The 27770-nt window shown below is 45.9% G+C and overlaps 1 long non-coding RNA gene across 1 annotated transcript; it reads left to right on the top strand.

Moving 5' to 3' along the window:
* Window positions 1553-7637, top strand: LOC102182151. The gene is made up of 4 exons (XR_001296554.1): window positions 1553-1710; window positions 1816-1897; window positions 6729-6841; window positions 7364-7637. It is a non-coding gene; the product is annotated as an uncharacterized LOC102182151 (long non-coding RNA).

The raw sequence follows: 27770 nt of genomic DNA on the forward strand, positions 1-27770 counted from the left end.
CCGCACTCCTAGAGATAAACCCACACACCTGTGGTCACCTAATCTATGACAAAGGTGGCAAGAATATGGAATGGAGAAAAGATGGCTCAGTTCAGTTGCTCGGTTGTGTCTGACTCTTTGCGACCCCATGAACCGCAGCACACCAGGCCTCCCTGTCCATCACCAACTTCCGGAGTCCACCCAAATCTATATTCATTGGGTCGGTGATGCCATCCAGCCATCTCATCCTCTGTCGTCTCCTTCTCCTCCTGCCCTCAATCTTTCCCAGCATCAGGGTCTTTTCCCATGGGTCAGCTCTTCGCATCAGGTGGCCAAAGTATTGGAGTTTCAGCTTAACATCAGTCCTTCCAGTGAACACCCAGGACTGATCTCCTTTAGGATGGACTGGCTGGATCTCCTCGCAGTATAGTTATATGTATTTATAGGTTCCCTACTTGGCACGGGCCTTGAACATGGTTGGTTTTAGATATGTAATTGTGTGGTGATGACTAGAGCCTTTTACACAGTGATAGAATGATGCAGCTAACCTTTCTGAGGTGGTTAGAGTTCAGGCACCTGTGATAGTTCCTTCATTCCCATGAACTTTGGCATTGGCTAGTGGGAAATGGTACATGCTGTCCAGTGACGTGGGTCAAGGGCTTGTACACTGCTGTGTCTTTGCACAAGTTGCTGAGATGCCCACTCTTTCTCTTCCTTCAACATCCAATCCAGGGTTGCTTTCTTGGCTCTTTGTGACTCTCTCCCTCCATTTCACATCCCCTTACCTCTAACTGTTCCTTCCTCAAGCTTTTTATGCATGAATGGAATGCCATGAATCATACTTATTCATTCACTCATAATATATGTACGTATGTATATACATAGATACACGTATATCTTGAATCTACATGTATATCTACACATCTCTATCTGTAGTAGTGAACAGAGATTATGCCTCATTCATAATTTAGTCTTCAGCATCTAGCAGCTGCTCTATTGATGTTATATGTGAGGATAGAATGGCTTAAATGCTTGGTGGTACATGTGCCTGAAGCTCCTTTCCTTGTACTGGGGCTTTTCTAATCTGTCTGTATTCTTGCTCTAGGTCCCTGCTGTGACCATTAGACCACTTGGGAATAAGTGTGTGGCTTTGGAGCTAAGAAAGATCGAAATAACTTGGACCCTTAATACAGAGCCTGGCCCAGACACACGGCTGCTCCTTCTGTTATGCACATGTTCAGGCTGGTGAGGACCCACAGAGCCTGGGACAGGAGGAGCAGAGGCGATTTGGGCCCGGTTGTCACTGGAGATTGCCTCTGGGCGAAGAAGCTTCTTGTCCTTATTTTCCAGAAAACCAAGAAAAGCCATGGGGTCTGTTTTTGTTTTTCCCATTGGTGCTGGCTGGGAGGGAGGGGTGTGTGGCCTTGATCTCCTAGACCCTCAGGACTGCAGACATTATGCGTGATCGGGGAGGAGGTGGAGGTTTGGGGACTATAGGGACAACCATACATTCAAGAATCTTAAGAAAAGGATCATTACCAATAAACAAACACAGGCACTGTTCTAAAGTAGAATTTGTGTTTCTCCCTCTCAAGGGCCCCAGGAAATCAGCAAGCAGCCCACGTAGCTGAGAACAGCCAGGCAACCCCTCCTGACCTGAGATTACTGCTAATGATAAGAGCTGGAAACACAGCTCCGTGCACGCGAGGAAGGGCCGCTCGACCCCCTGAGGTGAGTGATGTACTTCATCTTTTGGGATTTTTCCACAATAGATGTATTTTTAGCAAGAAAAGATTTAAAATCCCAGCAACTCAGTACAACCTCTTTTGCTTAAAGCACATTCCTCTTCAGGAGAGAGTTGACCAAAGGAGGTAATGTCACTTTGGCAGAAGTCACCCAAGAGTCCTGACCCTAGCAGGTAAGTCTCTGGGGACCCAAGAGTCCTGACCCTAGCAGGTAAGTCTCTGGGGACCCCTCTGAAAGAGGAGTGTTCTATTCTCATGAGTCCTTCAAGCATTTATTGTGTCTTTTTTTCCCTTCCAGTTTTATTGAGCTGTAATTGACACACAACACTGTGGAAGTTGAAGGAGGACAAAGTAATGACTTGACAGGCATATACTGCAAAATAATTATAGTTGACATCTATCGCCTCATATGGTTAAAATTTTTTTCCCCCTTGTGATCAGAACTTTTAGAACCTATTCTGTTAGCAACTTTCAACTATACCATAAAACAGAATTAATTATGGTCATCATGTTATGCATTACATCCCCAGTACTTACTTATAACTGGAGGTTTACAGCTTTTGAACACCTTTACCCAGTTCATCTGCCCCCTCTGGCAGCCACTAATCTGATCTCTTTTTCTTTGAGTTTGCTTTTTTAGATTTCACATGTAAGTGAGTTTATACAGTATTTGTCTTTCTCTGATTTATTTCATTTAACATGTGCTTAGTTGCTCAGTCATGTCCAACTCCTTGCGACCCCATGGAATGTCGCCTTCCGGGCTCCTTTGTCTATGGAATTTTTCAGGCAAGAAAACTGGAGTGGCTTGCCATTTCCTCTTCCAGGGGATCTTCCTGACTCAGAGATCAAGCCTGTGTCTCCTGCACTGTGGATGGGTTCTTTACCCACTGAGCATTGGGGAAGCCCTTTACTTAGCATAATGCCTTCAAGATCCATCCGTATCATTGCCCCTTTTTTGAACTGAGAGAGTCTAGGTCTTTGTTTCCCCAAGAGTTCCCGTGTACAGTTCCAGAAGTTGTGTCTCCTGGAGAAAGTACTCTGTAGTCAGGGGGTCTGGGAAACATGGCCCACCCTTCTCGCCTGGGTTCACTCCAGCCACACTGGCTCCTTAGATCTTTGTCATATATGCCAGCACACACCTGTCTCAGGACCATCGTACTTGCTGTTCCTTCTGGTTGGTGTGTCCTCCTTCCAGATAGCTACATGGCCAACTCCTTCTTCATCTTCAATCTTTTACTGAAAGTTACCTTTGCAGTGGGATCTTCACATGTAAAAGACACTTTGATATCCTCTTTCAATGTCTTATCTTTTTCTTAGCACTCAGCATGAACTTCAGTGAATCAGGTCACTTTCTGCTCTATTTCAGTTATGATTGCTAGGTTCCATCCTGAGGGTCACCATGACAGGAAGAAGTATATATGTAAATTGTTCTTTGGTTTTTAAAGCCTCATATTTCATTGGACCAAATAAATACATGGCTACATCTAAGTTCAAAAGGGAGAGGAAAATGCATTGCTAACCTGAGCCCAAAAGGAGAGCTGTTAATAGATCCAATGATGACCATGCCTATTTAATAGTCCTCAGTGGCTTTCCATGGCTCATGGTATTAAGTCCAAATTCCTTTACAGAACTAAAAATTTCTGTGTGATCTGGCTCTTATTTACCTCTCTTGGATTCATATCTCAGCTTAGAGGTCATTTCTTCCAGGAAGCCCTCCCTGATCCTTCTGACTGGTTGAAGAGCTCTACATCCCATGTGCTTTCATAAACCTGGAACCTCTTAGCACATTACTAACTTACTTGACTGTATCTCCTACAAGAAGTTTTTCTGGTGATCCATCAAAGTCAGTCCACTTGTTCCTGTCTAGGATTTTAAAAACTGAAACTACTAGAACACAAAAGAGTATATGATATATAGTAAGGATTAGTAAAGGTCTGTGAAGCTTGTTTTAGCACGTGGGTGTGTGGATTGGTCCTGTGTATAGGTTGACGTGTAAAATGTACCTTTTAATCTGTTTTGTGGTTGTTTGAAGAGACAGTCCTACTCGGTCTGTAAAATCCACGGGGCCTGGGACTAGTCAGTCTCATTTATCCTGGACCACCAGTGCCTATCACAGTGCCTTGCACAAGAGGCTTTCAAAAAATTAGCTTATGAATGAGTTCTCAGTGATCTGAGCTACCAGTGACTTTAATTAGAAGCAGCCTGGATAGCCTGAGCTGCTTGTCAGTCTCATTTCCCTTGATGAGGAGATGCAGGCTGAGACCAATGCCAAGACTGCCCCTGCTTCCTAAACCAGGTTGAATGAACCTGGGCAGCTCTCTACCATCTCAGCAGGCCTCTGGGCCTGGGCTTGGAATTTGGAAGAGCCATTTCTTTTCATCAAGGCCCTCCTGGCCTTCTTAAATCCAGTATCATCCTTATGCATAGGGGTAGTAAGACATTTTTTGTTATTGTTGTTGTTTAGTCACTAAGTCATGTCCAACTCTTTTTGACCCCATGAACCATAGCCTGCCAGGCTCCTCTGTCCATGGGATTTCACAGGCAAGAATACTGGAGTGAGTTGCCATTTCCTTCTCCAGGGGATCTTTCCAACCCACAGATCAAACCCTGTCTCCTACACTGACAGGCAGATTCTTTACCACTGAGCTATCAGGGAAGCCCAAACCAATTATATTCCAGTTTAAAAAAAATTTTTTTAAAGCTTTTATCCTACCTGAAATTTGTCAAGGTCAGAAGAAAAGAAAGTTCAAATCCCATTTCACTACTTACTGGTTGCATAACTCTTGGCAAGGTACCTCTCTGAACTTCAGTTTCTTCCTCTATAAAATAGAGGCAATATTATCTTCCTTCCAGAGTTAATGTGAGGATTAAAATAATGTTTTTTATCCGTGTCTGAAAATATAAGCATTCAATAAACCATAGTTATTCATTATTCTTATTAGCATCCTGACTTTCTAAAGGATTTGAAATCCCACTAGTAGTAACTCACTTCTTTGAGTTAAGGCATTGGTTATGGTAAAAATGCTTTAGTTTCCCTGAGAAGGGTAAAGATCTGAAATCATCTACATCTTCAATATTGTTTTGTATCTTTAGAGTATGACTAACTACATCTTTTATGGAGTAGGGTCAGCTAAGATCTGACTTTGGTAGGGGAGGAGAGAAGTAGAATTAGAGATAAGAAGCCTGGAGTTAAAAGGGTGCCGGCTAGAAGATGTAGCCTATCCCCTCTCCAGGGGATCTTCCCAACCAGGAATTGAACCAGGGTCTCCTGCATTGCAGACAGATTCTTTACCAGTGGAGCTATCAGGGAATCCCCAGAGGATGTGGGGGTGTGTAGAAAAAGAAGGTTTATCCTTCACATTTGTCCCATCTGCTCTATGGGGCTAGTGGTGTGATGCTATGTCTCTGTCCAAGGCTCATTCCGCTTACAAGGTTGGTGACGTGGCTCCAGGGATGAGTGAGATATAACAATGTGTGCTTCCTGTTCAAAAGCTTTTTCCTTCCTCTGGGCATGTCACGGTGCTTTTATTTGCTGTATAGTGTGTGCTCACTTGGGCACGGCTTCCCTGGTGGCTCAGCAGTAAGGAACCCGCCTGCCTGTGCAGTTGGATCCCTGAGTTGGGAAGATCCCCTGGAGAAGGAAATGCTTGCCTAGAAAATCTAGTATGCTTGCCTGGAAAATCCCTTGAATAGAGGAGTATGACAGGCTACAGTCCATGGAGTCGAAAACATTTGGACACGACTTAGCGACTAAACAGCAACAACAACCCTTGAACACATGATATTAATATTTGCAATCAATGCAGACTTTCACAGGCACACGGGGCCCTAGCCTGTGACTCGGCACATGGGGCAGGCTCTCTGGACCCTCCCGTACCTGCACCCTTGGGGGACCTGGCTGCTGAGAACTGGTCTTGGCGGGGGCAGGAGGTGGGGGAGTTGGGACCACATGTGAGCTGTTTCTCCAGGTCTAAGCACATGCTCCATGGTCCAGTTGGAATTTCTTATAAAATGCAAATTCATAGATAAAATTATTAAGAATTTCAGGGTGACAACTACAGAGCATGAAAACCCAAGCCAGGGGCACCCTTCAGAGCCTAGGTCCCTGGAAAGCCATGTGGAGCCAGTCCTGCTTTTAACTCTGCCGAGTGCTGCGTCCATGATCTCACTGTTGCTGGCCCAGCCTTCGTCCTCCTCAGACCTCCTCTTTTTATTTATTTATTTATTTAGGCCATACCGTGTGGCATGCAGGATCTTAGTTTACAGACCAGGGATCAAACCCAAGTCCCTGGAGTGGAAGCGAGGTAGAGTCCTAGTGATCGGACCCACAGGGAATTCCCCTAGACCTTCCATCTTCATCCCAGCCACTCCTGGGTGCTGGGCAGAATCCCTAGGGGCTGACCCATCGCTGCCCCCCTGCCTCTGCCCAATCCTGCCTAAGGGGTCGCTGTCTATACCTGTGCAGCCTCCTTGTGGGTGTGCAGCTGGGAACTGGGGCCAAAGGTGAGCAGAATGTTTTCCCGCCTGGTGTACCTGCATCTCCCACTCCCAGCTCTTTTCAAGAGATCTCCCAACATGAGAAAGTATTTCTGCATGTTATCCATCACCCTACCCTTTCGCAGGAAAATGACTGTAACCTTTCTTTCCTGGCAGCAGGGGAACCCTCCTCCTGCTTTGGCTGGAAGCGATCTGGAGGTTTTGATTGCCAGCCAGGGTCCGGGAACGTCTGCAGACCCAGTGGGCCTGGCTGCTCCAGTTCTTCTTGCTTTCTTTTTCCACCTGGAAGAGCTCTTGGGCCGGGGACAGAGCAGGTTAGATAACAAGAGTGGGTACGTGGAAGTCTCAGACAGAGGGTCTCCCACTGTCGGAAGAAAGCACGGATCGAAGACCCCAGGGGAAATAGAGTCACAGTTTGGGGTCTGAAATTCTCCAAGTTGGGTTCAAGTCTCACTCGGCTCGGATGTTTTCAAACTGTGTGACACTGAGTGCTTTCTCTATCTGCAGAATGTGTATCAAACTCACTCTGGCTTCGCACCATTGATATGAGGAGTGAATGAACTAATGTGCAGAGGGTGTTTCTCCAGAAGCTATAACAGTATTTACTGGCTTCATGGGAGGTAATACAGAAAAAGAATATAATTCATGACTGCAATCCTGGTTTGGGGTATTCCAGCATTATGGGTACTATACTATTTTTAAGTACAAAAGTACTGGTATTTTTGCTGGTGTGAAATACTGCTATTTTTATAATAGTAAAATCATAGGATTTAACTATTATAATTTATATAATCTTATGCTACATACTAGTATAATGTTTATATAATTTAAATAAAATTTAAAAGATTATTATTATATTCTAATAAATACTGAGTACTATTATTTCAAAAGTTTGAAAAATATGAAATTGGAACTATGAACAATATGAAATTGGTCACATCCTGAGACATCTGGGAGGGATTTGCTGCATTAAAACTCCTAATCAAAGAAGTATTATGGAGAGAGCATTTTGACTACATCCTTCCTCACTTAAAAAATCTTCCAGAGCATCTTATTTTCATTTGTATTCCCATTTCCTAGTATTACAAGTGAAGTTGGGCATTATTGCTTATGGTTATTAATGATTTGTATTTTCTCCATAGTCAGTTTGGATCTTCATCAACTGCCAGAGGTTCCTGAAGGAATTTTCTTAGCATTGGAGAGTGACGGATGATTTTGGAAAAGCAGGAGCTGGAGGAGGAGGCGAAGAGGTTTGGGGAAGAAGATGGGGAGAGGATCCCCTCTTTTCTTCTTGAACCTGATCACCTCTCTACTCCTGAGCTGAGTTCCCTCTGCTTCCCTTCTCTTTAATCCACCAGGTTCAGTGATCCTCTTAGGGCCTGGGACAAAGGACCCTCAGCCCTGAAACTGGTTCTTTTTCAGCTGTAACAGCATCTGAGAATAAATTTGGAAGAACTGTGATTCAATCTCTCACTGTATCAAGTTCTAGTATTCAGTATGAAGAAAACTGTGCTATTTGGCTTTGATATTTCCATCACTAAGATAAAATATGGAAATTTGGTGTCAGACAACTCTACTATTTCTGTGACCTTAGCAAATCACATCACCTTTCTGAGCCTCAGTTTCTTTATCTTTAAAATGGGAGTCAAAGCAGATTGACTTCTTGTCAGAAGCAAATGTGCTCATTCCCAAAGTGCTTTGTGCAGTATCTGGTGCATGGTAGGAGCTCAGTGAAGAAGTCTTCTTCCTAAACTAAGCTCCCTACACACAACCAAGTTCCATTCCAAGAGCATGTTCCTAAGTCCAACAAAGTTAGCCTAGCACCCAACTAACACAACCAGCTATCTAGTACTGTACTCTAAGAGGTTTATAATACTTTTCACACAAATGGCACATTAAAAGCAAACACAAAAATAGAGATAACATTTTTAATCTTAGAGTACGGTACCTTGAAATGTACAGTAGTACAGTACAGGGGCTGGCATCGAGTGAACAGGCAAGGAGAGTTGCTGACTGGAGGAGGATGTGGAGGTGGGAGATGGTAGAGCCGGTGGATCGTCAGCAACAGGAGACGGAGGGCGAGCCGCAGCGTCACTCAGGTGGAGATGCCTTGTACACTGATGGGCTGCAGGTGTCTGGGTTCCTTGCCTGGATTCAGAATTCTATTTACCGCCAGCTTGCCCATGGTATGAAGATAATCCAGCATTCAGTGCCATCCGGGTAGTACTGTACCAGCTACACCACTGCTGCTTTTAGGCTTGCTTCTGGACATCCTGGCCTTGAAATAAAATACTGCATGACTGCATTGTATACAGTATGGTACAGTAAAGTACACAAAAGCACAGCCACTTATAGAGGATGTGCACACGTGGCGATGTACACCAGACACGTGAACTCACTTGCATGATTGGAAATGAGAACGCACAGTCACATCTTTGAAGGTCTGCGACTTCAAGGTTCATGTGTAGGGGACTTGCTGTGTTAGGAGATTTCTCTATCTCACCTGGGCTTCCCAGGTAGCACTAATAGTAAAGAACCTTCCTGCCAATGCTGGAGACGTAAGAGATGGGGGTTCGAGCCCTGGGTTGGGAAGATCCCCTGGAGGAGGGCCTGGCAACCCACTTCAGTATTCTTGCCTGGAGAATCCCATGGACAGAGGAGCCTGGAGGGTTACAGTCCATGGGGTCAGAGAGAGTTGGACACGACTAAAGTGACTTAACAGGCACGCACACATTCCACCCCAGTTCTGAGAACCGTCTAACTAGATGAATCCCACTCCTCTCCCCCACTTTCACCTCCCAGACAGTGCTGAATCGCTGGGTCTAACATCTCAATTACACAATGTTTGTGGCAATGTCTGTGGCGGTGAATTGAATTCTCTGATTAACTGAGTGTTACTGGGAAAACTCCTTTTGTCTTCACCAGGGCAGCCACACATCTTTGTAAAACAAGAGCATAATCTATTTTCCCACCTTAGCAAGTAGCGCTAGCAACAAAATAGGCTATCTGTCTCTTCGATGACCCACTGCCCCTCTCCAAACACTGCACAGAGCTACACAGAAAGAGTAGAAGATTCTGAGCTGAGCATATCCTGCCCTGGAAGATGAATTCCAGAGTAAAGCCTACACCCACTTGCTAACTTGCCAGCTTTCTCTGTCTTGAGAAAACTCAGAATCAAAGGTATATGAATGTACGGTGAGGTGAGTGAGAAGAGCGGTGGGCGAGCTGAATTCATAAACAAGTGAAGGATTTCTGGTTTACAGTGGTCGGTTTTGTGTTTCGCAGAATTTCCTTTAGTGTAGAAGAGACTTTGAGAAGTCTTCCAGCCAGGCCAACCTCTGGGAAGTGCAGTTTGCTGGGAACAGAGAGCTCAGGGTTGGGGTTAGGGTGACATGAAGGAACCTAGGCGTGGACTCCAAATCCTCTGCCACGACCAGCGTGCTCTGCACAGTGGGCAGGCCGTGATGCTGTGTTGGGGCAGGTGGCCCCCTGAACTCCTAACCCCAGAGCCTTTCAGCAGCAGACTTTGTGGGGTACCTGCAGCACCCAGTACTGACTGTCCCCAGATAACTAACTCCAGTCCCACAGTGTCCAAGGGGTGCCTTCAAGGTCCTGGACTAGGTCTTATTCTTACATGTGTTATTTCACTTTCACAACCCCAGAAGTACTGTGAAGAGGTCCATTTTACAGATGGGGAAACTGAGGCTTAGAGAAGGTAACTTTCCGAGGGGCACATAGCTAATGAGCGGTAGGTGCAAAATTTGAACCCACATCTTTGAGACTCCTCGATCCATCCCCTTAAAGAAACCAGAAGTCTCCCCAACTTCTGATTTACACAATGGTGTTCGGTGGTTACATCAGAATCTACAGTTTTTATTGCTGGGCTCACCTGAGCAATTCAGATTAAGAAGTTTTGGAATGCGGAGAAGGCAATGGCAACCCACTCCAGTACTCTTGCATGGAAAATTCTATGGACGGAGGAGCCTGGTAGGCCGCAGTCCCTGGGGTCGCACAGAGTCAGACACGACTGAAGCGACTTAGCAGCAGCAGCAGCAGTTTTGGAATGGGGTCTCTAGCTTCATTTTTTTTTTTTTTCTTTCCTAGCTGTGCTTTTAACAAGTTCCTTGAGTCCACCCTTCCCTGGAAGAGCAGATAGCCCATGACGCTAGTGTTCCTTCAGATGTCTCCAACTGACCGTGATGGACATGGTCTCCAGTTGTCAGTCCATGCTCCTACCCAGACCAAAATCCCAGCGTAAAGTTAGTTTTTAGCTTTGAGATCTGTTCCTTGCCTCTGTGCTTCCCTCTTCCAGTTTCCTCTTTGGGAAGAGCGTAAACTTTTTGTTCATGTCCACTTGGCGAGGCTACAGAACCCATTGATTTGATCAAATGCTAATCTAGGTGCTGCTCTGAAGGTAACTTGTAGATGGGGGTCAACATCAGCAATCAGTTACCTTTAAGTAAAAGACGACTTTCAATAGTGTGGGTGGGCCTTATCCAATCAGTTGAAGGCATTACTAGCAAAAAGTGAGATTTGTCCAATAAAGAGGAGATTCTCCCTCCAGATTATAGCATTAACTACTGCCTGAGATTCCAGTCTGCTAGCCTGCCCTATGGATTTTGAAATTACCAGCTCCTTCAGTTGGTTGGATGAACAACTTGAAATAAATTTCTTAATGAAATTTGATGCGTAATGAGTGATGCTATTGGTTTTGTTTCTCTGGAAAGCCCTGATTGAAACAGCATCTTTTCTGACCTCTTGATTAATTGTCCCTCCTTCCCTTTCTCCCTCCCGCCTCCTCTCCTTCCCTTCTTCCTTCCTCCTTTCCCTCCTTCCTCCCCCTTTTCCTTCTTCCCTCCCTTCCTGCCTTTCTTCCTTCCATCCTTTTCCCCTCCTAGTTTCTCTCTAGGATTCAACAATGCTGTTGTATGTCAGACCCTGCTCTGAGCAAAGATCATACAATCAGTGAAAAAGATGTCTCTCCTTCCCTCAAGGAGCTCACAAACCACTAGTCATACATAACATCGATAAGAGATTTGCAATTTATATCAGTACATCACTGTTGCTTATACTCTCTCCTATAAATCTGGACCTAACCCCTTGAGATAAAAGGTACAGGCATTATTCTCCTGTTAGACATAGGCAAGTGTAGACACCTTGTGATTTGTGCTGAAGACAGGCGGTGCAAGAGGGAAGCGAGATCGCCTGGCCCCACCCACTTTCCCACTGCCGCTCTTTCCCTGCACTGTGCTCCTCCCCTGCACTATGCTCCTCCCCTGCACTGTGCTCTCCCCTGCACTGTGCTCCTCCCCTGCACTGTGCTCCTCCCCACTTTTCCTGGTTGGCTCTCACCACGCCCTCCTCAGCACGCCACCGGTTTATACTTGTTTATGTTTCTCTTCTAACACTTTATATCATATCTGCATCTCAGTTGTTTGTTTACATAAACGTTTCCTCTCTGTATTGTAAGCTTCTCAGGGGCAAGTTACAATGCTTCATTCAGCAAACGTTTATTCAGCACTTGCAATGATACGGGCACACCTCATCTGTGAAATGGGAGCAGAACAGCATTTACCCCTGAGGGTTACCATCAGGGAGAAATGCTCTCATTTATATTAGGTGCTGAGAATGGTGTCAGGCACTCAAGAATATTAGCTATTGATAATTCTAACTACTGTCCTCAGCATCTCAGCAAAGAGTAAATATTTGCTAACAGAATGACTGAATGGATAAATGAATAAATGTAGGGTTCACATAGCCTCAGAATCATCCCATGTAATGTCTGCTAAAAGGTTAGAGTGCCTGAGATGGCAGTGAAGGAAAAATACATGTTGAACTCTGTGTGTGTGTTGCTCAGTCGTGTCTGACTCTTTGCGGCCCTATGGACTGTAGCCTGCCAGCTTCCTCTGTCCATGGAATTCTCCAGGCAAGAATACTGGAGTGGGTAGCCATTCCTTTCTCCAGGGAATCTTCCCTACCCAGGGATTGAACCCTGGTCTCCCACATGACAGGCAGATTCTTTACTGTCTGAGTCGCCAGGGAACAGACTTGTGCTCAAATCCCAGTTCCGTTTCCAACTAGACATATGCATTTGGGCAAGTCATGAACTTCTTCATGCTTCTGATTGCTAATTTGCAAAGAAAGTGTATCACAGTGGATGGTCTAAAAGGCTGACCTCAGTCCTCATGTCTGCCTGCCTTTGGTGTCAGGGGGTCATGGGGGACCATGCCTGCAGGTTTGGTCCAGAAGCTTGCAGGACAGAGCACCCCAACCCAGATCTGAAGGATGGACGTTCACAGGTCTGCACTTGCTGGCTTTGGTTATTAGCAGCGAGGATCCTGATACCGGCTTTATAAAGTCAGCATTTGCTGAGTGGTCTATTGTGATCGGCTCAAAATAGCCTTCCGCCTCTGTGCGGGTATCAGGACTTCTAATACCCAGTAACTTCGTACTCAAAACATCAGCCAGCTATTGTGTAACTCCAATGACAGCAGGTTCTTGCTACAAATCCTGAAAGCTGTCTCTTGGATACCCTTAACGTATTCATAACATTGGTATTTATGTATTTATCTCTGAAAACCATAACCTTGGAAAAAAGCATTTAGGGGAAAGAAGGCTGTAGTGATTAAAGAAAGCTCTGTTCATTTGAACAACATTAAATACAACTGGCATAATGACAACTGTGAGATCTGATAGAATATAGAGAAGGCTGCAAATAAAGGGCTTGTATTTTTTCCCTGATGTAACATAATGGTCACATTTTTCTTTCACAATGGTTTTGCCGAGATAAAGAACAAATTATACTGATTTGATTGCTACTTAGAAATACTTAAAATTGAAAAAGACAGCAGGTGGGCCTGGTTAGAAAGGATGGTTATTTTAGCGTAACAGATGCATGCATAAAACATTGCCTAGCCAATTTTTTAATCATAAGACCCCCCAAACTTTTTCTCTACTACTTTGCAAGTGGGGGAAATGAGGAGGTGCTGCCAGAGGGCACCGTCTGGGTCCAAAGAGCCAGTCAGCCCTGGAGCAGCCTCTGGGAGGAGGGTGTTCTGTGGAGGTGGTGATCCCCAGGCCTGGTAGATTACAGATGGGGAGGCAGGGCTGGCCCCATGGGCAGTAGGAAGCCCAGAGTCAAGGGCTAAGTACACAGACATTTAGATCCCAGGAAACTTTGACAAATCTTCCTTGAAGATTTCTGAACAAGGAGTGTGTTTGGCTTCCCAGTGTTTCATTCATTACTGGGTGCCCTATTCCTGGGCTGTCTTCTGGCTTCAGAGTCACTCAAGTTCTCAGAAGGCAGAAGCCATCCTCTTTGGCTCCCGGTTTTTCCACTTCCATGAAACACTAATTGGCAACTATGAAATGAAGACATGCCCGGTGCCACTCCAAATGATGCCTTTTGGACCTTGCTCTGGCTTCTGGGCTATACCCCCATCTTCTCTGTTGGAAGGTTCCTGAGACATCGACTTGCTTACTTTTTGTTAAAAATGAAAGCATGACTTCATTCCAGGTGAGTGAGTCCTGGAGTTTGGACTATAGAACAACACAGGTTTTCAAATGGCTTGTGTACGACAGAGTTTCAAAGCATGGCTTTGTCTTGCTTAACACAAAGCCTCTGATCTTTGCTCCAGCTTTCCTCACAAGCAGGCAGACAATCTCTTTCAGATCTAGAGGACAGAGTAAGCTGGAGCATTTCTGGCAGGAGCTGGGCAAAACCCCAGGTTCAGGATGAAACTAGCTCCCTCCCCAAAGCACCCTGCTTCTCCTTGCCTATTGCTTTGTTCTTGGTTTGCCAGTGTTGGAAATCCATCCAATTTGTTTCTTTCTCTGAGCATTTGGCCTCAGTCAATTTCTACAAAGTGCTCACGAAGGTCAAACCCTTTCCTGTTTCTTCTTTACACTTTTTTAAAAAACAGTTTTTATTGTCAAATAGTTATGGGAAAAAATGGACGAGAATTCAGTGTACTCCCACATGCTCCATCCCAGTTTCTCCCACTGATAATATCTTACATTAGGATGATACATTTGTCATAACTAACAAGCATGTGGATGTGTTATTATTAACAAGCGTTGGTGTTATATTCAGATTTCGTTATTTTTTCACCCATGTCCTTTTTCTTTTCCAGGATTCCTTTCAATACACCACATGACCTTTCGTTGTCTGAATCCTTAGGCTCTCCTCAGCTGTAACAGTTTCTCAGACTCTCCTCAGTTTTGATGACCTTGATAGTTTTGAAGAGTACTGGCCAGCTCTTGTGTAGAAAGAATGTGCCTCTGTCAGGATTTCTCTTATGCTTTGGTGGCTCAGGCAGTAAATAATCTGCCTGCAATATGGGAGACCCAGTTTCAATCCCTGGGTTAGGAAGATCCCCTGGAGAAGGGCATGGCAACCCACTCCAGTCTTCTTGCCTGGAGATTTCCATGGACAGAGGAGCCTGGCAGGCTATAGTCCACGAGGTCACAGAGAGTTGGAGCGGCTGAATGACTAACACTTTCACTTTTCACTTTCCTCATGGTTAGATTGGGATTATGGGGAGGAAGACCACAGAGGTAACGGAGTCTTCTTATCAAGTGTATCACGGGCATATACCATCACCGCTGAGGCTGGCCTTGGTCCCTTGGCTGAGGTCGTGTTTGTCAGATTTCTGCCTGTGAAGTTCCTCTTTCTTCCCACACAACACTCTTTGGAAGGGAGTCGCTGTTTGTTACACACACGTAAGGAGTGAGGAGTTCTGCTCACTCCCTCATGAGGGAAAGCATCTACATAAATTATTTGGAATCCTTTCCCCCAAGAGATTTGTCTCTCCTTCCCCATTCATTTATTTATTTAATCATTTCTTTATACCAATATGGACTCATGGATATTTATTTTATATATTTATTTTGGGTTATAATAGCATGCTATATTATTTATTGGGTTGCTCAATTTTTTTTTTCCAGTTTTAGCCAATGGAAGCTTATTCAGGTTGGCTCCTGTATCCCTCTAATCTGCTCATCCTTTTATTTTTTTGTGGTTTTCCTTACTTTCTGATACTCTATTAGATGCTCTGGGCTCATCTTCCCAGCACCAGCCTTAGAGTCGACCATTTCTCCAAGGAACTTTCATTCCTTTTACTGGGGAGTGGGATTAAAAATCAAGGTCTAGGTGCTGGGTGTTCCTTAGATCTTTTGAAAGCTCAGACTCCTCTTTGTCTTACACAAATCTCTTTTTCGCATTTCCAATTAAGCACCTCCAATCTATCACAGTGGTCTCTCATCAGCTTAAAGTTGCCTCACAATCCACTATTTTCCCAAGTCCCTGGTATAACTAAACATACGCACAATGAGCCTGATGTACAGCTAATGAAGGAGTGGGCCACATCACAGAGAAGCTGTTTTTAGAAAGAACAGTAGTCACGACACACTGCTCTGTCCCTCCATCTCTGTATTGCAAGTCTCTTCAATGAAGACCATAACTTTCCATGCTGAAAGGTGAATAGAGACTCCAAGTGGACAAGAGCAAGAGGGCTGTTCCACACAAAACAGGTCACTGAGGAAGAGAAAAGAATTTCTTTCTTTGAAAGAACCAAAGACTGACCCATGTGGGCTAGTGAAGGGCAGCCATGCTTTCATAAAATACAGCCCAGGGCAGCCTCTCAGCCGGACCCACCTGCTGTCATTTGGGGAACTTTTTGGCTGATCAGACTTCGTACTTGCCTGCTCCTGCCTTGATTTATGCCTTCTCTGTTTAGTCTTCTCCAACACTGATCATGCTCAGATACACAGTTAGAATCCAAAAACTCTAACGTAATCTTGTGATATCAGGGGGAAGATGCACCCTTGAGAATTATCTGGGTCAATTTCACACTCAGTGCCCAAGTCTGCTTTTCAATGTCCCCTTCAAATGATTGCCCAGCCCTGGTTTGAATTCCTCCTGTATCAGGGAAATCATTACTTTTCCAGGAAATCTACAATGTTGAAACACTTATAATTGTTTCTAAGTGATTTTCTCATATTGGTACTACTTCTATCTCTCCTCAAAGAACCACTCAGAATAAGCTACAACTCCTTTTTCGCTTATATATCTGAAAGTGGTTTTCTTTCTTTAAAAGAAAAAAAAACCCTACTTCTATATTGTGTATGTTTTCCTGTGTCTTTAAATATTCTTAGAAAATATGATTCTTAAAGCTTCCTATTATTCCATTGTAGTTATGTACTATAATTTATTTAACTATTCTCTTATTGTTAATATTGAGATGGTTTCCAGTTTGGGGTTGTTATATATAACATTCAGTGAACATCACATAAATCTTTGTCTATATTTCAATTATTTCCTTGGGTAGATTATTAGAAGTGGTATTACTGAGTCAACGGGTGATGTTTAGCTTGTATTTTATTAGAGAGTAGAGTTATTATTATGTGAAAAGATCTGAGTATCACTCTGTGCTGTGACTCTAGAATGCTAAGATGAAATTTTTGAGTGGTTTGTGGAAGATGAGGACTGTCGCTGAAATATGGTAGATCACTCTGTCTTTGAAGAAGTAGCTTTGGTGACCAGAAGTGTATCTTGTCCTGTGTTGATATGAAAGTACCTGGCTGATGCTTTAGCAAAAGTTTCAAGTCATGTTTTTTGGATGAGGGCAAATAAATCTGCAGGTGAGACCCTTAGCAAGTTGAAGCAGCATAGGCAGATGGGGTCACGTCAGCATCACTTTTGGGAAGGCATCCACATTCTGGAGACCAAAGTCAAGCTGTCCATAGTGATACATGGAGCAGCTGTCCCACGGCCCAGCTGAAATCCTGAAAAAGTCAGAGATTTTGCACATTCAGAAAAAAGGATGGCTGAAGAGTGAAAATTAGATAAAGGGATAGATTCCTCCTGAAAGGAAATCTGAACTGGAGAGAAGTTTTATACTTCTACTATACAGTTGGAATGATGAAGAGAAACAATAAAGTCTTGGCGTTTATTTCTTTTTAAGAAATAAACTTTTATTTTATTTTAAGAAGACAGATGAAACAATACGTGCTGAGATATAAAAAGTTGGGATGCTGTGTGGTATTGAAGAAGAGTATCAACATTAGCCAACATCCATTGGATCATAGAAAAAGGAAGAGAGTTTCAGAAAAACATCTGCTTCTGCTTCATTGAGTACACTAAAGTCTTTGACTGTGTGGATCACAACAAGCTGTGAGAAATTCTTAAAAGAGATGGGAATACCAGACCACCTTACCTGCCTCCTGGGAAACCTGTATGCAGGTCAAGAAACAACAGTTAGAGCCAGGCATGGAACAATGGACTGGTTACAAATTGGGAAAGGAGTATGTCAAGGTTGTATATTGTCATTCTGCTTATTTAAGTTATATGCAGAGTACATCAGTGAAATGCTGGGCTGGATGAAGCACAAGCTGAAATCAAGATTGCTGGGAGAAATATCAATAACGTCACATATGCAGATGACACCACCCTTATGGCAGAAAGTGAAGAGGAACTGAAGAGCCTCTTGGTGAAAGTGAAAGAGGAGAGTGAAAAAACTGGCTTAAAACTTAACATTCAAAACACCAAGATCATGGCACCTGGTTCCATCACTTCATTGCAAATAGATAGGGGAAAAAAATCACTGCAGATGGTGACTGAAGCCATGAAATTAAAAGACACTTGCTCCTTGAAAGAAAAGCTATGACAAACCTAAAAAGCATATTAAAAAGCAGAAACATTACTTTGCCAACAAAGGTCTGTCTAGTCAAAGCCATGCTTCTTCCAGTAGTCAGGTATGGATGTGAGAGTTGGACCATAAGGAAGTCTGAACTCCGAAGGACTGATGCTTTTGAACTGTGGTGCTGGAGAAGACCCTTGAGAGTCCCTTGGACTGCAAGGAGGACCAACCAGTCCATACTAAAAGAAATCAATCCTGAATATTCATTAGAAGGCCTGATGGTGAAGCTGAAGTTCTAATACTTTGACCATCTGATGCGAAGAGGTGACTCATTAGAAAAGACCCTGATGCCAGGCAAGATTGAAGGCAGGAGGAGAAGGGGATGACAGGATGAGATGGTTGGATGGCATCACTGGATTCAATGGACATGAGTTTGAGTAAGCTCCAGGAGATGGTGAAAGACAGGAAAGCCTGGCATGCTGCAGTCCATGGGGTTGCAAAGAGTTGAACATGACTGAGGGACTGAACAACATCAACATTAGCACCAGAGGGAACTAGAATTAACCCTGGCCTTTCCCACAACTAGCCAAGTAACCATGGATAAGTTAATTTCCCTCTTGAGCCTTGGGTTCCTCTTCTAGAATATGGAAATTAGGATTCTTACTTCATAGGCCTGCCGGGAAGGTTACATAAAATTAGATGCAAATAGCAGTTTAGTAGCTTCCATAGGGAAGGTGCCTGGTTAGTGTTCTCTGTTGCTGCCATTTCTGCTGTGAGCTGGAAGCTACGTGCCCACGCATACCATGGAGAATTTCAATATCATTCAGACTACAGAAAGTGTGACCCAAAGTGAAGACAATGTTGATTTATCTCAATGATGTGGCCCTTTAACCACACTGCCAATTTGCTATCTTCCTCTAGTTCTTAAAGGAGCCATGCACAGATTCTGAAAGTTTTAGAAGATGGGGTATTAGAGTTGCTATTGAACCATTAGTCCTGGGAATGCGGTGGGCACTGAGGAAGGGGTGGTACTCTCCTGTTGGATGTGAGGACTGTTTAGGGACCAGAAGAGAAAACAGAAATGACCTTCTCTTGAAGAGAGGTACCAGACCCCAAAATAAGATGAAGTAGGGCTGCCTGATCTAAAGTCACAGTTGTGACAACTGCAGATGCCGAGAGGCTAGACAGTAGGCAGCCTGGGCTCTTTACCTTTAAAAGGGCCATTGTCTGGACCATCTCATTCTCCTGCAACTGACCTCAGCTCCACTCTCCCTGTGGGGCCTGCCTCTCACTATCTGAGGAGCTCCTAACATCAGACCCACTATTAAGTTCTGGTCTTTTCCTTGAGCTCAGCCTTTGTTTCTGCTCTGTTGACTTACCTCTCTCTATTCACAAACGCGTGCAGGCCTCTGGCCTGCTTCACTTTTTATCCAATCCTGATCTGGACAACTATCGTCCCAAGACTCTCCCCCCATGCCCAAGCTTGGCTCCACTGTGTCCCCTGCCTCTTTCCGAGCCAGTGACTGTTCACAGTCTTTCACGTGGCTTCTGCTGTCATAGTATATGCTCCCCTTTCATGAAGTTGACACTACATCCCTCTGGAACCATGCTGAGAGATAACACAAGTGTCACTGCTAAGGGCAACAATGAATCATCCCTCTTCTTCAGTGATCTAGCAGCGTCCGTGGACTGAACTCCATCTGTCCACTGGGAGAAGTCAATGGAGGTCACTGCCCAAGACACTAAGGTTCAGTCTTTTTGTCTGCCTCCTGGATGGCTCCAAAGTTCCGTATTTCTGATGAGATCTATTGAAGCCTTAGGGAAGGAAAGACCCTAGTGGTTCAAACCAGCATGCCTGGATTCCTCTAGAAACAGCAGAAAGCCCCTTTAGGAGCTGTTTGTTATTTATTAGATTGGTGAGAGTCCAGGAGAGATGTTCCCCAAAGATGCTGGAGCAATGGTAGCCCAGCAAAGACAAGAGTAAGGAACAGAAAATGGAATCAGCATACCTAAGCTCAGGCAGGCGGAACCAGCTCCTCACTTGCCAACTGCGCAACCTGGCAAGTCATCAAACCTCCTGAGCCTTCGCTGCTTCATTTGCAAAATGAGGATGAAAGGAAGACCTTTCTGACGGTGTGGGTTTGAAGATCAAATAAAATAATAAATGTGAAACCATATTGCGAAATGTCAGGTGCTTTTTAATGTTAGTTATTAATAGTAATATGTATTATTATTAGCCTATGATTCCACAGGATGCTCTAGCAACAAAGAACCGGAAAAAAAAAAGGACCCAGACTGGGCTTAACCACAGGGAAATTTATTATCTCCTATAACAGGAGATTCAAAGGTAGATCAAGCTTCAGGGTGTGGGGGCTCAAGGTCTCAGCGGTGTCTTCAGCACCTAGGTTCTTTTTGTCTCTCTCTTCTGCCATCCTGGATGTTAGCTTGATCTGTAGCCTGGTCTAAAATGGCTTAGCAGATACAGGCATCACCTGCAGAGACAATGCTATTCTGAGAAAGGAGAGAGACTCTCTCTCCCTGTGACTCTCTCCTGGGAGAGGGGGAAGTTTATCCCAAGCCCTCCAGCACCTTCCTCTCATATTTCTATAAAAATTGGTTCATAGATCCATTCCTACAACAATCAAAGGCAGGGGGCCCTTGGGCCAGTCAGGTTCATGGGTTTGCAGGCGGGATGGTATGGGACATGGGGGCTCTAGCAGGAAGAAAACTGGAGTGATGAATGCTGGGTAGATACCATAGCATCTAGTACCAATAATTATCATTTTAGTCATTAGACTGTATGCTCTGAAGGTAGGGACTGTTTCTGTGTGGCCTTATATATCCCCAGTGCCTCTTATAGCAGTGGTCCCCAACCTTTCTGGTGTGAGGGACTGCTTTTGATGAAGACAATTTTTCCATGGACTGGGGTGGGAGACGGTTTGGGGATGATTCTCATAAGAAGCATGCAACCTAGATCCCTCACATGCGCAGTTCACAGTAGGGTTCACTATGATTGATGCTGAGAACCTCATGCCGCCGCTGATCTGACAGGAGGTAGGGCTCAGGTGGTAATGCAAGCAATGGGGAGCAACGTAAATACAGATGACGGTTTGCTCACTTGCCAGCCACTCACCTCCTGCTCTGCAGCCCTGTTCCTGTGGACTGATACTGTTCTATGACCTGGGGATTGGGGACCCCAGTCTTACAGTACCTGGGATGTTGTAGATGCCACTGAAATATTTGTTGAATGAAATAGGTGGCAGGAAAAGCAAGATATGATGGGATGCCACCACTTGGGTGGACGTGCTCACTATATAACAGATGCTGCTTGCTGAGTGTCGGGGCTGTGTTCTCACTTACTCTCACGCTTCCTGCATGGGATACAACATCTTCTACAACCTACATGCTCCACAAAAATGTGAGTGGATTGCACTTATTTTGTGGAAGATGTTATTAGTTAGTAATGATTGCAGATGCTTCCCGAGTGCTGCTTCTATTCCAGATGTTGGGATAAGGAAGCACTTTATATGTATTTGTTCCTGTAATTGTGAGTTAGGTACTATAACAATTCCCACTTTACAGCTGGAACAACTGAGACACAGAAGCCTTGCTCTGAGTATGTAGGTGGTTCATAGGTGGTGAACCAGCTCAGGGGGACTCAGGGTACCTGCTCTTAACAGAGTACGCAGCAAAGCTCCGCCTTTACGCTGCTTCTGATAGACCCCATAGCTCACTTATTAGATGGAGGAGACCATGGTTGGGGAGGAAAATTCCTGGGTGGGTCAGGAGTCCCCTGTGATCCTTCTTCTGATCACAGAGTCAGGTCACTCCCATGTCCACCTCCCTCCCTGGGGAGCATTGTTTTTCTGGAGAAGCCCACCATACCTCACTGTTTATCAGCGAGCAAGCACCCCAGCAAGGCCGTTCCTCCCATTTGTCAGGAAGGGGGACAATTTACGGGGCTGCCACTCTGCAGAGCTAGGAAGGAGTCAGGCTGCATTAGTGGGGGCATTGCTGCTGCCACCAGCCAGGCCAGGCTGGGTTGACTTGTCCATTCATTGGTAGGACTGGGTGCTTCCTAGAGGCAACTCCCTCTCAGAAGGAGCTTCCTGTACACTGGAAAATAATGGAGGAGAACTGGCCTCTTGTGAGCTTCTGGTTCCATGTCCCTGTCCTGGTCACAAAAAGTATATCTATGAAATCATAATAATAATCACTTATTGAACATTTATTATGCACCAGACACTATTCTACTATTTGAAGCACTTTGCATGTATTAAATCACTTATTCCTCAGAGTAAGAACCTCCTTTTGTGTCCACTATGCAGATGAAGAAACTGAGGCATAGAGTAGTTGAGATACTGGTAAGTGGCCAGGTTAGGTTCCAAACTCATTGCCAATGCTTCCCAAGCCCTTGCTGCATGCCAGACCCCTCCTCAGGGCCTTACATGCTCCTTCTGGTTGATTCTGCCCAGCAGCTAAGATAGAAACTATTCCTGTTCAAGGAAACCAAAGGTGAGGGGTTAGGTAACTTGTCCAAGGTCACAAAGTAGCAAGATGAGCTGGGATTCCAATCCAGGCAGTCTGCCTAGGTCCTCAACTGGCTGATGCTAAGCTTCCATTTCTCTTTCGCAAGAAATAAGGGCAGTTCATCGTCAGAAACAGTTCAGTCCAGCTTGTTTCTTGTATTAACTCCCTGCCGTCCTTCCAGTTCTTTCCTTTGGGAAGCTCTTCCTCAGGCCCAGGAATCCCACACGTGATCTAAGACTAGATGCTGGTTGGTCCTGGATCCTCTAAGCCCGAGTTGTAGAGATCCTCAGGTTCCTGTGACTAGAAGGGGCTCCATGAGGTCACTGTGCTGTCTTCCGGCCTAGGCAGGGCTGCTCCAACTCAGTCTTTCTGTTCTCTGATGGATTTGTCCTGATTTTTCCAGTGGGCAGTGAGTATCCCCGATGTGAAGATAGAGGTCTGGCCTGAACCTGCACTCAGAGGGCCCTTGCTCTGACAGTGACCTAAGCCCCTGGAAGGGCAAGGTGACAAAGAGGTACTGTCTGGAGAACCAGCCAAAGTAACCCGCAGCACCCTGCCAGCCCCGCCCCTGCACAACAGCTTGAAAACAATTTGTCCGGCCTGTGAGTAATGTCTAGTCACTAAATGCTAATTAATTTGCTGTTGCATTTGAGTTAATTTATGGGGTGTTCTCTTCACCAAGTAAATTTTAATTAAGAAGAGTAAAACAAATGACAAAGTAATTTCCCCCAAAAAATTAATTTTCAAGTAAACATGAACCATTGTTTTCCTTTGTATCAATGATGAAAGTTAAAATGAAGCCTCCATAGCCGCCCCTGCCTCCTACCCCACCTCTCTGGCTTTTAAGGATGAAGTTTGAACTTAAGCCAGGCGTTGGGAGGAGGGCAAATTAGCAGTTAGGCAGGGCCAAAGGAACTGGGCAGAGAGCCTGCGAGAAACCGGGTAACAGGCCTCCGAGAAATGCCCTGGTGTTAACTCTCTGGTGTTGATGGTGTAGAATTTTCATCGAATACTGCACCTTTTAGGAGCTGAGACGGGAAAAGCTTATTGTATGTGCTTCTTGCAGAAACACTCAATGAGGAAGCAAGAGGTGAAGGCATTTTATTATTTTTTTAATTCATCAAGTTGCATAACCAAATAGTGGCTCTTCCCAGGTGGTGCCAGTGGTAAAGAGCCCTCCTGCCGATTCAGGAGAGGTAAAAGAATCCACTTGATCCCTGGGTTGGGAAAATCCCCTGGAGGAAGGTATCACAACTCACTCCAATATTCTTGCTTGGAGAATCCCATGGACGGAGGAGCCTGGCAGGCTACATAAAAGAGTCAGACATCACCGAAGTGACTTAGCACGCATGCACGTATAATCAAATAAGTAAAGGAGAGAGGAAGCCGGAAAGCATCTACTTGCAACTTGCCCAGGCACCGCCCTGGGAAACTTTACAGAGCTTCTCTCAGCTCACCTGTCTAACAGCTTCAGAGGAGGGTGTTTCCTATCAGCTGCCATATTAGAGGCGAGGAAACTGAAGGCTTTAAGGCCACATGACCAGTGGGTCAGATTTAAAACCTGCTTTGCGGCCTCCAAGCTTTCCACATCATCCTGCTGTCTCTTTGATTACATGTGTCACAAAGTGATTTTTGAAATCAATTTGCAAGGCTGCGCTGGGTCTGCTGCCCAGAGCTTGATGCTGCTACCGTTCTACGTCTGGCTCGATGGAGAGTTGGGAATTGGGGTGATGATGGTGGGGGTCTGTGGCCGGTGGAGCAGATCTGTCAGGGGGAAGACCCACCCCAGAGGAGCCTCGGAGATCAGAGGACCATGGCGGAGTGCAGGGTGGAGGTAGGGACAGACCTAGCGGACCTCAGAGGGGGGTTTCTCCCATGCTGTCCCCTGCCCACCCCACCCCTCCAACTCTCCCTGCAGCCTCTGGCTCCTGAATCAATGCCGAACCTTCTCACTGGGGAGAGTGAAAGCATGAAATCCAGTCTCAGGGCAGGCGGGCAGAGGTGAGGGCGGCCAGCCTGGGGAGCAGAGTCCCTGCTGTGGTCACCGGAGGAAGGCGCTAACTTTAGGGTATCTGGCTTCCGAGAATCCTGCTTGTCCTGCCGCAGTCACTGGGGGCTCCTATGAAAGTATGGATTTGTCTGGGTTTCTCTGTTTAATCCCAAATCTGTCAGGCCTTGTTAAATTTGATGGGGCCTGAAAGGTCTGGTGTTAAGCAAATACTCGGTGACCAGAGTCTTTGATGAGAATCAAACTGCAGCTTAATCCTGAGGTAATGGCTTTGCCCATAATCCCAGGAGGCTGGGGATAAGTGAGGGGGAGGCAGAATCCAGGAAGCCGCCTGGAGCTGAGCGTGGAGTGAATGGGGACGGAAGAAGGAGGGAGGAGAGGTCGGCCGCCTCTGCAGCTGGGAGTCCCCAGTGAACCCAGCGTCCCATCCCTTGGAGTTGGAGGACGTCCAAACAGCCACCTAGGGGATGCCTCCTGCCAGAATGGGGGTGAGGCAGAGAGAGCTCCCTGTTTATGCAGATAGCTTTGGACAAAGATAAAAACTGAAGGGAGACCAGGAGAAAAAGGGATTAAACTACTTCAAGATCCTCAAGTGGGCAGGCCCCGGGGATTCCCCTGCCTGGTCTGGGCAGAGTTGTCCAAGCAGAGGGGTTGCCTGAGGGACCCCCACCTCCTCCTTGCAGGAGGCCAGGCTCTGTAGGCAGCAGGCTGGGGGAGAACAAGGACCTTGATCACCACCAGACTCGGATGCAGGGGCCCAAGTGGCTGCACTTCAAGTCATCTTGCTGGCAAGGGTGCTGGACGCCCTGAGCTGGGCACAGTGGGATGGGGGACTGGGAGACATGGGTTGGGGACAATCAGGAGGCAAGAGCCAGGCAGTGGCCACATTCTGCCACCTTCTGTACAAACCAGGGTTGATCATACCGCCTCCAGCTGCTCTGAAGAGGGCTGCTGTGCTCTGTCAAGGTACCTGATTAAACATTCATGGGGAAAAAATAAATAAAATAAACATTCTGCAAAGAGATGCTTAAGCAATCAGGCGCTTCAGGGGGTGGGTTCCCACAGCGCTGTAACCACAAGCCCTGGGGGTAATCGGCATTTAATATCTCCAGCAGCTCCTGGGTTCCACACCCAGGGGCTGTTGCCTTGGCGTCCCTCCCCAGAGGCCCCCACCCTCCCGAGGAGGCTGGGAATCTCAGCTGTTTCTCTTTCTTTCCTTCTCACTTTGCTTTATTGCGTTAAATACCACCTGTGCGGGAGGGAGGGAGGGAAGAACCAGCTCTCCCAGGGAAGGAGGTGGGATGGAGAGTCACCCTGAGGGAAGTCAGACTCTCCTGCAAGGTGTGAGCTTCCTGAAGCCTGTGTGGTCTCTGATACGGTGGGTCAGGATGCCCAGTCCTTCCTCTTGTCACTGAACAAGTGCTTATGGAACTAGGAGAAGACGTGTGTGTGTGTGTGTCCTGCCTTCTCAGAACTGGCAAGTTCCCAGAGGGGTATTAATAAGAAAGCTGACAATGAGGATGGGTGATTGTAGGCGCTTGGCAGGTGACAGATGCTGTTCCAGATGCTTTAGCGCACTGTTCCATTTAACTTTCATAACCGCTCAGCGAGGAAGATGCTGTTGGCCCATTTAACAGATGTAAACAGGCACCGAGAAGTCACTGGCTCAAGTCACACAGAGCAGGGATCTGAACCCAGGTACCTAGACTTAAGGGTCATGCTTTACCACAGCTGCCTCTAGATAACTAGCAATATCAAGTGTGCTTTGGCAGGGGAGGCCTTCCAGAGGTGGTGAGTCCTCTGGTGTCCTCAGAATCTTAGCTGAGTCCTCTAAAGCACTGGATTTGTTCAACTCAATAGCAAGGTGGTTGAGGGGGTGGGAGCGGGGAGTGGGGAGCACACTCCCAGAGACATGCACACAATTGGAATCCCAGGCATCCTCTAGTGTCCGGGTGAGACTGTCCCAGGACTCGCTTCCTCTCCTAAGCGCACTGCCTGCAGAAATAAACACGTAGTGACAGCATCTGAGGTCTGGGGGCCGGGGTAGCCAGGGGCTCCTCTGGGTGCTGCGGGCTACTTGGGCGTCTGGGGAGGAGGAACGCTGACACCCGGGCAACTGAACGAGTGCTGGACTAATACGCTGGTTAAAGAAGTGAAGTAAGTGTAGGGGCTCATCTTCTGGCAGTTTCCATCTTTCTGGCAGCAAAAGCAAGCTCTACAGACCAGAAGAGTTTTCTTGGCATATTAAAGTAATTCATTGTGCATCTGTAGTCAAGTACACACCCACACCCTCTTATTCATATGGTGTCTCTTTTAATTGGCTTTCTCCATAGCTAATTACTTGTCAGGTAGAGGGTTACTCATTGCACAGAGGACATCTATCCATCAGGACATGGGCGAGGCCAGGGCCACAACTTTGTGGGGAAGCCATCATTCGGAGAGCAGGCCATAGGGCCAGGTGGGGTCTCGAAGTGGACTCCGGAAAGTGGTAACCTTGGAGATAATCAGGAGATAATGGAGGGAGGGAGCCAAAAGGCCAAAGATGTGTGTTCAATTCCTCATCCTTCCATACAGCCAGCTTTCCTGAGTATGTCACTTTGCCAGGAGCTGGATTCACCACCATTCAGGATGGCATCACTGTGATATGTCCCAAGATGGGACTTGTGGGATCCGAAGGTCCCAAATACACAGCTTCTGAGGAGAAGCTGGACTTCTCGTCATCCCTGAATGCTCCTTGGCACTCCATGCGGGGCATTGGAAATGAACTGCTGTGGTGGAGACCGTGGGTATAGATGCTTACAGCTCAGAGTCCCATCTCTTGATTTTGCAGAGAAAGGAAAAGAAGGCCAGGGAGGGCAACTAAACTACTTGATGGCACACAGCAAAGTCCGGACCTGCACGCAGCTCTCTAGACCCTGAGTGCATGGTTGTTTTCATACTGCTTTGCCAGTTACGGGGGCTAAATGCACCCTTGATGACAGACAGGAGAGAGTTGTTCAGCAGCTGACCTAGGAAGGGGTGCATTTTCTTCTGGATGGTACTCTCCCCAGCTCTCTCTTTATGCATTAAGAAAAACATTTATTGCATATTTTAATGCATATATATGGAATCTAGAAAAATGGTACAGATGAACCTACTTGCAGGGCAGGAGTAGAGACACAGATATAGAAAACAGACTTGCGGACGCAGCAGGGGAAGGAGAGTTCAGTTCAGTTGCTGAGTCGCGTCCGACTCTTTGCAACCCCATGGACTGCAGCACGCCAGGCCTCCCTGTCTATCACCAGCTCCTGGAGTTCACTCAAACTCATGTCCACTGAGTCAGTGATGCCATCCAACCATCTCATCCTCTGTCGTCCCCTTCTCCTCCCACCT

Source organism: Capra hircus, chromosome 15 (assembly GCF_001704415.2).
Source record: "Capra hircus breed San Clemente chromosome 15, ASM170441v1, whole genome shotgun sequence".
Classification (NCBI taxonomy): domain Eukaryota; kingdom Metazoa; phylum Chordata; class Mammalia; order Artiodactyla; family Bovidae; genus Capra; species Capra hircus.